Raw genomic sequence first — 13,098 nt, 5'->3', positions numbered from 1 at the left:
GACCTTAATAAACTTACTGATGGAATTAAGTTGCTTTTGTATTCCAAATATGCCATTTTGGAGGGAACTTATGTTTTTCATATTTAAAACACATTCCTGACTATTACTTATGCATAGAAAATTTACCTAGGTAAGCATCACTTTTTTGCTCTCTCTCATGGGTTCAAAACACATTTTAAGGTATTTAAAATCAGAAAATACATCTTTACCCTGGCTTAGTGATTTAGCATTTAAATACAAATTCCTTAATTATTGATTATCATATACAATAGTACATTATTACTCATGAGCCAAGAAATTTCAGGCATTAAAAAATATACTAGTGGAACAGTATGTGGTGGTGCATGCTTGAATATCAGCATTCAGGAGGCAGAGACAGGTGAATCTCTGTGAGATGGAACCTAGCCTGGTTTACATATGAAATTCCAGCCCAGCTGGGGTAACAGGGAGACTATGTCTCAAAACGCCAAACAACAACAGCAACAAAACAAAAAGCACTAGTAGGCCAGCAAGATGGTTCATTGGGTAAAGGCATTTGTTGCCAAGCCTGACATCCTGAGTTTAATCTCCAGGGCCCCACATGGTGGAAGGAGAGAATTAACTCAGGCAAGAAGTTGTTCTTGTCTTACACCCATGTGATATGGCAGACAGACAGGCAGATACAAATGTAATAAAAACACACTCGTATCTACAAACACTGACTTTGATAATGGTATGATACTCTATGCACAGAATGCAGTGTTTCTGGGATGTGCATACACTTTGGCCAAACTTTCTGAGGATAACGAAAGTATTTCAGTGTTATCAATGGGAAGTACACTAATAAGTGGGAAAAATGTTATTGTTATAATTGTATTAAACTAATTTTTATTATTCATTGTAAGCTACTTAGCAGTTATTCTTTCAGCATATAGGAGCTACAAGAAATATTTTCATACATTTCAATCAGACAGATATACTTTTAAAAATATCAACCTACCCATACTATTTCATCATTAAACTACAAGATGACTGTTGTCTATTTAATAATGTAGTAATCACATTTTATATTATTCTATCCTAAATACCCGCAATATTTAAAAGGATTATTCAGATTTAATATTCTGAATTCTTTGTAATTATTCGCATCTGTCTTCAACGATGTATTTGCTACAGTGTTTTTTATGAGTTTTCTTACATTTGTATTATTTTAAGTTTTCTTATTTCTAACTTATTAACTGTAGGTTGGTTTGTGAATGGTCATCATCTGTGTCAAAAGCCAAAATGAAAATACATCTAGTTGTACATCTAATAGCTTTTATTTGCAGTTCTTGAAAACATGTAGGCTTCTTTCTACAAAACACAAAACAAGTGGCCCCTGGACAGTAGCAGAGCTGTTTCCTCTCAGGTGGAACACAGAAACAGAACTGTAAAAAACAGGTGGTAATTTAGAATCAGCTTACCTAAGCATACTTCTTTTTCTATAATTATTAAGTAAGAGGTTTCCTTACTGTTCTTCCTCAGTTGGAAAGAAAGATCCTGTTTTAAGGACAGATGTATTTAAATTTTGTTTCTATGTGTTAAACCTTCAGTTAGATATATGACATTTACTGGGAATTTCTGTAATCTTGTTTGATGTGACCTGTCAGAGCCTACTGAGGTACAGTGTTGAAAGCAAGTCTCTTTGACTATTTTGTTTGAAATTTGATTTAAAATAAGCTCATTAAATTTACTAATTCACTGGACACATTTTAGGTTTAATTCATTGTGTGAGATTTCCTGGGGGAGATTTGAACAAATATCTGTTTACCTTAGATAGGGGCACTGATGACAGACCAAAGAAATGATTCTACCAAAGTCTGACTTGAGGACCAGTGTGTTTACTGGGGATACTTACAGGAGCCAGGATGGCACAAGGGGTGCTGCATCACTGAAAAGACCACCCAGAATGGAGTGACTTGAGGCAACCTGACAGTTCATCTCCTCTAGGTTGGCTCAGCACTGACCTCAGACCAGGTGTGACAGTGGGCCAATAGGACGAAGACCTGGCCTTCTTGGATTCTGTATAAGGAGGCAGTAGTGACATGGCATCGGATCCCAGAAGCAGTGGGAGGAAGAAGACAGTGTAAAGGAGGTTCCTGAGATGGGGTGTGGCTTTTAAGTCGAGACCAGGACAGCATGGGCAGGGAGGCACCACACTGACATCTACCTTGCTAAGTGATTCCTTACCTCACCCTCATCCCTCATGCCTGGGCATGATTTTGAGTGTTTGTGGTTGACCTGCTGTAACAGGTGTGTCTGTGGTTCCCCTCACCCTGTCCCTGCCCCTATCTACCCCATAGTAAACTTCATAACCAGGGCCAGTTCCCCAGTATCACTTTATGTCTGCAGTGTGCTCCAGCACCTTTATTTCCTGTCCCTCAGCCTGACACTCTAAAGCGTGATTCTCACTGCTATGTCTTGCTAGGCTCCATGTCTTCCCCATCTTCTCTTCTAACAAGCTCTTTTTATGGATTCTAGCTTCTGTCAGGAGCTAAATTTTTCCAACTGGAGGCTTCATAGCAACACTGTGAGGTTATCTGTGCAAAAAGAAAAAATACCGACTACTGTGTTGATATTTACAACCAAGGTAACCCACCCCTTTCCTCATTCCACAGCTTGGTCTTTGCACCCAAGACACTCCTGTTTTATGTGACAAGGGACTAAAGGGCCTCAGTGTATACTGGCCAACTGTGTCTGCCACTGAGCTACATCCCCAGCTCACAGACTTCTTTTTCCTGCTTGAGATCCCACACCTCCTCCACTTTCCTTATCCCTTGAATACTGGAAAGCAGGCCAAGGAAACTGCTCTCAAAGATGTTCCACAGGTGGCTGGGTGATCAGAGTATTCCCTCCCAGAATGGGTGAACTTGAGACAACCTGCCAGTTTATCTCCTATGGGCGGTGGCTGATCAGTGCTCCCTCCAGCCCCCCACCCCCAGTAGTTTTTTATGGCTTCTACAGCTGTCATGGGATCCTTGTGAATCTTGTTCCTTTCTGAGACTTCCTGAGACTTGTGAGCTTTCTACTTCCTGAATTGTAAAGAGCTTTCCCCCAGGAGGGAATCTTTCAATTTAGTGGGAATTGCTGCACAGTATTCATCTATTGGTGTGAGGAGGTATGTAAGCATTTATTTTGTTAATGACAAATAATAATTATACAAAGTTGGGGATACTCTGTGATATTTTAGCACATTTATACACTGTTGATCAGCTGAAAACATATAACATATATTTATCAAATACTTATTATTCACTCATGATGAGTAGGTTCTTTTTAACAAATATATTTATTTACTTGAAATTTTTTAATGTGTATCAGTGTGTTGCCTGCATGGATGCAAGTGCACCTGGGTTGTACAATGCCTGTAGAGGTAAGAAGAGGCTGTTGGACCCTTAGAACTGGAGTTATAGACCATTGTTAGCCACATGTTGGTGCTGGGAACATAACTCAAGTCCTCTGCAAGAGCAGCCAGTGCTCTTAACTACTCAGCCATCTCTCCAGCTCAAAAGAAGCCAGCATGGATTTTTCCCCCCTATTGTCTTTTATTCTTTCTTTGAGACAGTGTCTCTGTGTAACCCCTTCTGGCATGGAACTCACTTTGTATCTAGACCAGATAGGATTGATCTCACAGAGATGAGATCTCCTTGTCTTTGCCTCCAGAGTACAGGGATTAAAGGCATGTATCACCATGCCCAGCTCTTCAAACATTTGTTATTCACTCATGATGATTGTTAGGTTTTTAGAGTGCAGAATACAGGAAGAATAGGAGATAAATAAAACACACCATACAAACTCATTTGGGGAAGAAATGGTCAAAATAAAACACAAGAAAATCAAACATTATCATGGCATAAAACTACTCCCTGGTTTAGGTGGCACATGCCTGTTTTCCCAACACTCAAGAGTTCAAGGTCAGCCTGGAAAAACAATCAGAGCTTATCTCACAACAACAGCAAACCAAACAGAAAGTTTTATTCCTATGAAAATCTCATGGTTATTGCTGGCTGGCAAGATGGTCCAGTCATCAGGTAAAGATCACACAAACATATGAATAAAATACCATTAGTTGTGAGGGAAGAAAGATTACAAAAACTAATCTTTGGTGAATTCAAAGTTCCCTTTTAGTCATGGACAGGATTTTAAATAACGCTGGGAAATTGGATGTTTGCAGGGGTGAGAATAGGTCCTAGACATTTATCATAAACAAACAAAAAATATTTAAAAACTTAATTGCCAATACTCAGGAGGCAGAGGCGGGCAGGTCTCTGTGAAATTGAATCCAGTCTAGTCTATTTAAGAAGTTTCAGGCCAGCTACAGCTGCCCAAAACAAACAAACAAATAAACAATGTTAAAGGATATACAGCAAAATAATAACAGTGGCTAAATAGGGTTCTTTCAGTGTGCAAAGTTTCTGCAAAGCAAAGGAAACAATCAGGAGCCAATAATCTCTCAAAGGGAGAACATAGGGTTAAAATCTCCAATATATCAACAAATGAAAAGCAAAAATGGGCTGCAAGGCAGCTGGCAGCTCTGGAAATGCCAAGCAGATGGAGGCAAAAGCAGCTGGGGAGGTCTGAGCGATGTAACAGAACCAGTAGTCATCTCTCCCTCTCTCCTGTCGCCTCCTGGTTCAAAAACAAGTTATTACTCTAAAAGAAAGAAAAGAAAAAGAGTCCCTGGAATCAGTAACTGTCTGCGCCTCCCGCCCTCGCAGTTGGGTCTGGGAGGGAGTCCAAGTTGGCCATTCTGCAGTCAGGGTCCACGGCCCCCATGCATCCGGGTCCTCAGACCCCACGTTTCCCGGTCCGCCATCCCCACGCATCCTGGTCCATCGCCCCCATGCATCCCTTCTGCACCCAGGCAGCCATCGAGATAGGCTAAATGGCTGCGATGTCCTTCATCTCCAAGTTCATCTGCAACAAAGGGCTTACAAGCGAGTCCCAGCTGCAGACCATTAGTCACAGCCTGCAGGGGTTACTGGCAGAGCATTCATTATAAACATCGCTGGTTCCCTGAAAAGCCATGCAAGGGACCAGGTTACCGTTGTATTCACACCAACCATAAAATCGATCCTCTGATTGGGTTCACCCCCACAGGACTGGTGAGGATGGCTCCATCTGTGTGCTGTATGAAGGGTCACCAGCAGGAGGTAGTGCTCAAAACAGCACCAACATGAAAATGGTAGGCAGAAGAATCCGCTGTAAGGAGGAACTTCTCTTGGGCAGAAGAAGCCCTTCCAAAAACTACAGTATTATGACTGTATCGGGTTAAGATAGAGTCTATGGATGGATCATCTTATAATGGATGGATACGTTTGATTTTCTTTCAGTGAACTCCTCTTGGATTATGGAATTTAAACCATGTCACAGCAGTGAAAATTTGGAACAAGACAGAGTGGTAATAATTTTTTTTAAAGTGACATAGCCATAGTTTGGACAGTACTTTTTAATGATTTAAAAGCCTGTGAGTCCATTAAGTAATCACTTTATTTGCTAGGGAGTGAAGTCCAATCCTAGGGTGGTTTGCAGTCTATCCCAGACCTAAATATACCTAAATGTCACACCAACCTTTTAAGGAAATTCTGTATTTCGAAGAACCCTTCTCTGCAGTCAATATTGCAGAGGCATTTGCACTGTTACACTTGAGAGTTATCAATAACTTTTTTGGCAGCTTGGTAAGAAAGCTCAACGTTTTAAGCACGGTAGCAGTGGAAATTTTACAAGACTTTTACCTTGTTTTTTATGCACTTAAATGAGTAAATGCACATCATAAAGTCAAACTAGTACACATGACCCAGGGTTGGCTTGTATTGATTTTGTGGCTTTGAAAATAGCAAGTGATGAGAATCTGCCGTGGTTTAAAAGACACTGTCTCAATTGTGGTTGATAGCACCAGTCAGCGCTCTCTACATTTGCTGGCTTGTAGTTTTCTAAGACTAAGTAAACTTCTTATTTTTAGAAAATGAAGTTCTGGTTTTTAACTTTCCTTGTACCTACTTGGGTAAAAGGTTTTTCCACAAACCACCAGAACTTTGTTAGTCATCTTTTAATTGGTAAATTATGAACTGGTGTAAATTTATACAGTTCATGTATATTGATTGTGACAAAGTTGTACAGATGTAGGTATTTTGGAAGAGAATTTTTCTTCTCTCTATTGCAAATTTTTTCTTAGCTTGGCATTTAAGAAAAATAAAGAAAAGAAACAAAGGCTATAAAGTAAAGGTTATCTAGAAAGAATGGTTTTGGTATTCTTTTATGTAGAAAGTGTCCTTTTTTGTTTCTCTATTGCTGTGATAAAAAAAATACTAAATAAAATACTAAAAGAAACCCCCCTCTCAGAAAAGCCAGACAACCCACTTCTCCTGCCAGGATGTCTCGGCGGTGCCCTTGCTTCCCCATTATCAGCTAGCCTTTATTGAAAACAGCTTCTTTGTTCTGCTCAAACAAGCACATCCAGGAAAAGGGCCCAAAGACACCTTAACTCAGATTTCTCAGCTGTGTGTGCCTTCCCTGTTTCCAGTGGTATAAAATCCACCTCCACTCCTCCCACAGACACACAGCTAACTATCCCTTGCAGAAGCTGCTGTCACCTTGCTGAATAAACCCTGTTTAGTTTGCTGCAAGGTCTGCCTCTGGTCTTTTATATAACTTTATTCTTTCTCTGTCCTTCTCAGCCTAAATGGGGGTGAGCAGATAGGGAAGAGGTCTAAATATGATAAATATGTATTGTATGAAATGCACAAAAGTTCAATAAGAATATATATGACAAAAGTATGATAAGTAAAAGAAAAGAAAAACAAAATGAAGAAAGTCCATGTGGTATAAGGTTAAGTGACTGAATATTCATATCATTGAAGTTACAGGAGAAAGGGAAAGGGCTTCTGAAACCTTTTTAATGGAATTATAGCTAAAGTTTCCCAATTGTTTAAGAAGACATGGAAAAGCAGAATCCAGTAGACTCAAAGATCTCAACAAAGATTGATCTCAAACACCCTCTCTTGGGACTGGAGAAATGATTCAAGAGTTAAAAGCACTGGCTGCTCTTTCAGAGAACCTGGGTTCAAATCCCAGCACCTAAATGGAAGCTAACAACCATCCAAAATTCCAGTTTTAGGGATCTGGCACGCTTTTCTGAACTCCACAGGCATTGCATGACATAGGTGAACTTACACACATGCAGGCAACATATTCATACACATAAAATGAGAGGCAGAATCAGGTGGATCTCTGTGAGTTCAAGGCCATCCTGTTCAATTTAGTGAGTTCCAGGACAGCTGGGGCTACAGAGAGACCCTGTCTCAAAAAGACAAAAAAAAAATAATTAAAATCTACTTGTAAATAATTATTGGGATTTCGGTCCCAGGGCAGACCTCTGCCCTATTTCAGGGTAAGGCTGAGACCTTAGCAGATAGTCTGAAAGTGCCTGATCTTGTCTCCTGTAGGTCTCACTTCTCTTGTGGGTTGTTGGCCACTGATCCACGAGAACAAAAGGAGCAGAGGTGACGAACAGGGGTAGGACAGCCATGAGTGTGATGGAAGGAATTTCTGGGAGTCAGCTTCAGTGAGACAGCTCGTTTATTCAGGGGGGTTGGAGGGAAAATATAAGGTGAGGCTAGCAGCCAAATCTTTACCTGATAGGTGTTCATAGCATTCTTTATTTGCATGTGGCATGAGGATCCTACCACATAGAAAGGGTATGTGAGATGGAGTGGCTGTAATGCAATGCTTAATTATCATACAGGAAAAACCTACGAGGAGGTTTTGCAGTGGACTCTGTCAAAATTCATGTTCCAAATAAGGTCAGGCATCTGTGCCTAGAGACACTTTACAAGTAAGGTCAGGCAGAGAGTAGGATGTCCCTGCCGAGAAAGGGAGTCTTCTATTTAGCACCAATCTCATAGAGCTATCTGTACATGGTGGACTGTGACCTTAATGGCAGGGTCCCCCAAAAGCCACCCTTTGGCATAGGGGCTGAGAACACAGCAGACTTCCTGAGAGTACCAAAATCTGGCCTCGCCTTAGCGAACTTCCCAAATTGTGCTCTGAGTACCTGCTAGTAGGGGTCCAAACATTAGAATGAAGCCTGGGTATACCTGACTGGAGCCTGAATTGGGCTTCTATGGGAGCTCTTGAGTAGTTGGTCTGAAGTCATCAGTTTCCTCCAAAATAAAATCTTAGAGAACCAGAAACCTAGACCAACAAGCTTTACATACCCAATAAGAAAACAGCAGGGCTCACAATAATACAAACAGAAGCAAACTTCGCAAAGAAAAAAAGAAATTCACATGCCTAAATCACAACAAAAAATAATAAAATGGAAATCCAAAACACTATGTCCCCAGAAAACTCCCCCAATCTTTTAGAAGAGTTCTACAAAGATAATTCCCTAGAGATAACACAAGATTTAAAAGAACAACCATAAACATGATCAATGAACTCAATGAATGTAAAGAAAACACAAACTAAAGATCTAAAAAAAGTTAGGGATAAACTTCTGAATGAATTCACAAGACAAATAGAAATATTGAGGAAAACTCAAGCTGAAAGAAGGAAGTGAAAAACTCAATAAGCCAACTTGAAGCAACAGGGGAAAGCTTCACTGCTAGAATGAATGAAATGAAAAACAGAATAGCAACACTGGAGAATAAAGTTGAAGAACTTGAGGGAATCAACCAAAGACTATGAAAATTTGAAAATAGGGCCTGGAGTGATGGCTCAGAGATTAAGAACACTGACTGCTCTTGCACAGGACCTGGGTTCAATTCCCAACACCCACATCACAGCTAAGAACCATCCTTAACTCCAGTTCTGGGGGAATATGAAGCCCTCTTCTGACCTCTGTGGCATTGCATGACTCTGGGGCACTCACATACATGAAAGCAATACACTCGTACACATGAAATAAAAATAATAAATAAAATATCAAAAAAGAAAAAAAATTAAATACACAGGAACAGAATAAGAGATGTTGGACACCATGAAAAGATGAAATCTGTGTTTCATAGGTATAGAGGAAGGAGGAGAATTTCAGGTTAATTGTATTGACCATATCTTAAACAGGATTTTAGAAGAGAATTTCCCAAAATTAAGTAAAGACATCCCTATAAAAATAAAAGAAGCACATAGAACACCAAATAGACAGGACCAGAAAAGAAACTCCCCATGGTATATCATACTATAAACACTAAATGTACAAAAGAGAGAATACTGAAAGCAGCAGAAGAAAACCAACAACTCACATATAGAGGAAGGCCCATCAGAATTACAGCTGACTGATCAATGAAAACTGTGAAAACCAGAAGAGCCTGGACCAAGGTATTTACAGTTCTAAATGACAATAGATGCCAACCCAGAATATGTTACCCAACAAAGCTGTCTATTATAGTTGATGGGGAAAGAAAAATCTTCCATGATGTGAATAGGCCTGAAAAAATACATGTCCACAAAAGCAGCCCTTCAAAGAATACTTGAAGCAATACAAAGATGGGAGAAAGGAACGACTATACCCCACGGGCAAGGATAGAAACTAAATAAAGGTATAATTGTGGAAACACAAAATTAGAAGAAAAAAAGCAAACAGTAATCAAAATGATGGCAACCACACATCTTTCAACAATATCTTTAAATATCAAAGGAATGAACTCCCCAGTCAAAAGACACGGGCTATTTGAATGTATTAAGAAACAAAACCCATCTTTTTGTTGTCTGCAAGCCCATCTCACCTTCAAGGACAGGCAATATCTTTAGGTGAAAGGACTGAAAAGAATACTCCAAGCAAATTGCAGAAGGGATTGCACTTCTAATATCTTACACAATTGACTTCAAAGTAAAACTAATCAGTAGACATAAAAAGGTCACTTCATTCTGATCAAAGGAACAATTAATCAAGAAAATATTACAATCCTGTACATATATGCACCAAACTGTGGTGCAAGCAAATTCATAAAATCAACATTATAGTACTATAAGTAAAAGATTAACCTCAACTCAGTAATAGTACTGGACTTCAATACGTCACTGTCTTCATTAGACAGGTCAACTTAGCAAAGAATAAAGAGAGAAACATCAGAACTAAATGATACCATACATCAAACGGACCTAAGAGACATCTTTCAGCTATTCCACCCAACCCACAAAGACTACACTTTCTATTGAGCACCCCATGGAACTTTCTTAAAAATTGAAGACATTCTGGAGCACAAATCAAACCTCAAGAAATATAAAAATATTGAAGTACTCCCACGAATTCTATCAGACCACATTGCAATAAAGCCTAAAATCAACACTGGAAGGAGCCGTGGTCACTACATGAACTCATAAAGTTTAAAAAACACTGTCCTAAATGATGAGTCCAATGAGCCAAAGGAGAAATTAAGAAAGAAATAAAAGTATACCTGGAATTCAATAAAAAGGACAATATAACACAACAAATCCTCTGGGACACTCTAAAAGCAGTCCCAAGAGGACGTTTATAGCTTTAAGTGTCTACACTAAGAAATAATAAAGAGGGGCTGGAGAGATGGCTCAGTAGTTAACACCTGACGGTTCTTGAAGAAGACCCGAGTTTGACTCCTTGCACCCACATGACAGCTAACAACTGTCTGTAACTCCAGTTCCAGGGGATGTGACAACCTCTTTTGTCCTCCGTGGGCATTACATGACATGAATGCACTTACCTACATGCATGCATTACATGTATACACAAAATAAAAGTAATAATTTTTTTTTAATTAGAAAAAGCACAAATAAATGATTTAACATTGCAGGTCAAGATGCTGGAAAGGCAAGAACAAAGGAAACCTCAACCCAGCAAAAGATAAGAAATAACAAAAATCAATTTTTAATGAAGTAGAAACAGAGAAAACAATACAAAGAATCAATGAATGTAAGAGCTGTTTTTTTTTGAAAAGCTAAACAAGATAGACAAAACCTTTGCCCAGTTAACCAAAGGAAAGAGCAAATTAAAGTCAACAAAATCACAGATGAAGGGGGAAACATTACAACAGACACCGAAAAGATCCAGCACATTATAAGGGAATACTTTAGAAACCTATACTCTTCTGAATTTGAAAACCTAAAAGAAATGGACAGGTATTTAAAATCATGGGAATCACCAAAGTTAAACCAAGAAGTGATTAACAGTTTGAACAGACCCATAACATGTAAGGAAATCAAAACAGTAATACAAAGCCTCCTAACTAATAAAAGCCCAGGTACAGATGGATTTATAGCAGAATTCTACCTGACATTTAAAGAAGACCTCCAATCAATATTACTTAAATTATTCAAAATTATAGAAACAGAAGGAGAACTCCCAAATTCATTCTATGTAACCAGCATCAATCTATTACTCAAATAAGGTAAAGACACAACCAAAAAAAGAAAACTATAGGCCCATACCTTTAATAAAAATGGATGTAAAAATTATCAGCAAAATACTTGCAAACTGCATACAGGTTGTACATCAGAAAGATCACCAATCATGATCAAGTAGGCTTTATTCTGGAGATGCCGGGATGGTTCAATATACACAAGTCAATAAACGTCATCAATCATGTAAATGGACTCAAAGACAAAAAACAATGACAAGCAAAAAGCAGAGAAGGAATACAGGGAAATGCTTCCATTAACAGTAGATGCAAAAAAAAAGTCTGGGAATAAACCTGTCCAAAGACATCAAAGGTCTCTACAACAAAAATTTTAAATATTTAAAGAAAGAGATTGAGGAAGACACCAAAAGATGAAGAACCCTGCCATGCTCATGAGTTGGAAGAATTAATATTGTGAAAATCACCATCTTACCAATATATGCATTCAATGCTAATGCCAATCAAAATCCCCAGGACGTACTTCAGAGAATTAGGAAAAAAAATCCTTGAATTTGTATGGAAGCACAAAAGGCTCAGTCAAAGCAACCCTGAGCACAAAGAGCAATGATGGAGGGTTTATTATACTAGGTCTCAAAGTATACTACAGAGCTACAATCATAAAAACAGCATGGTACTGGCACAAAAATAGACACATAGATCAATGGAACATCACTGAAGAATGAAACCCGAGTACATACAATTTCAGCCACATGATAATTCACAAAAGTGCCAAGAACACACAATTGAGGAAAGACAACATCTTCAACAAATGGTTCAGGCAAAACTAGATCTCCACCTGTAGAAAATGAAACTAGATCCTTGTCTTTCACCTTGCACAAAAGTCAACTCTAAATGGATCAAAGACCTCAATGTGAAACTGCAAACCCTGAAACTATTAGAAGAAAATATTGGCAGTAACCTACAAGATATAGGTATAAGAAAGGATTTTCTACAGAGACAGAAATTGCTCAGGAATTATGATCAGCAATCAATAAGTGGGACCTCATTAAATTAAAAAGCCTCTGTATAGAGAAAGCAGTAATCAAGAAAGTGAACAGAACACCCCCAGAGTGGGAAATGGGAAAACAGCTTCACCAGTGACACCTCTGACAGTGGTTTAATATCCAGAATATATAAAGAACTCAAAAAACAAAGAACCAAGAGAACAAATGACCCAACTAAAATATGGGCTAAAGATCTAAACAGAGAGTTCTCAAAGGAAGAAATAAATATGGCTAAGAATCATCTCAAATAATGTGCAACATCATTAGTGATTAGGGAAATGCAAATTAAAAGCACCCTAATGTATCACCTTACCCCAGTCAAAATGGCTAAGATCTAGAGAACAAATGATACCAAATGCTGGCAAGGATGTGGAGAAAGGGAACTATTCACTGCTGGTGTGATTGCAAACTCATGCAAACTCTATGGAAAACAGTGTGGAGAACTCTAAAAACTAAAAATGAACCTCCCATATGACCCTGTTATACCATTCCTTGGCATATACCCAAAGGACTCATCCTATTGTAGAGACACTTGCACCAACATGTTTGCTGCTGCTCTTTTCATAATATATAAGAGACAGAAGCAACTTAAGTGCCCCTCAACTGACCAGTGGTTAATGAAAATGTGGTATATTTATACAATGGAGTTCTATTCAGCAGTAAAGAAAGATGAAATAATGAAATTTTCAAGTTAATGGATGGAT

General features: G+C 38.7%; 1 pseudogene; it reads left to right on the top strand.

Moving 5' to 3' along the window:
* Nucleotides 1-4,861: 4,861 nt before the first annotated feature.
* Nucleotides 4,862-5,293, top strand: LOC115067947 (annotated as a pseudogene).
* The last annotated feature ends 7,805 nt before the right edge of the window (nucleotides 5,294-13,098 follow it).

The sequence above is a fragment of the Nannospalax galili genome, unplaced genomic scaffold, assembly GCF_000622305.1.
Source record: "Nannospalax galili isolate Female #2095 unplaced genomic scaffold, S.galili_v1.0 scaffold3308, whole genome shotgun sequence".
NCBI lineage: Eukaryota > Metazoa > Chordata > Mammalia > Rodentia > Spalacidae > Nannospalax > Nannospalax galili.
This window is presented reverse-complemented; position numbering and strand designations above follow the sequence as displayed.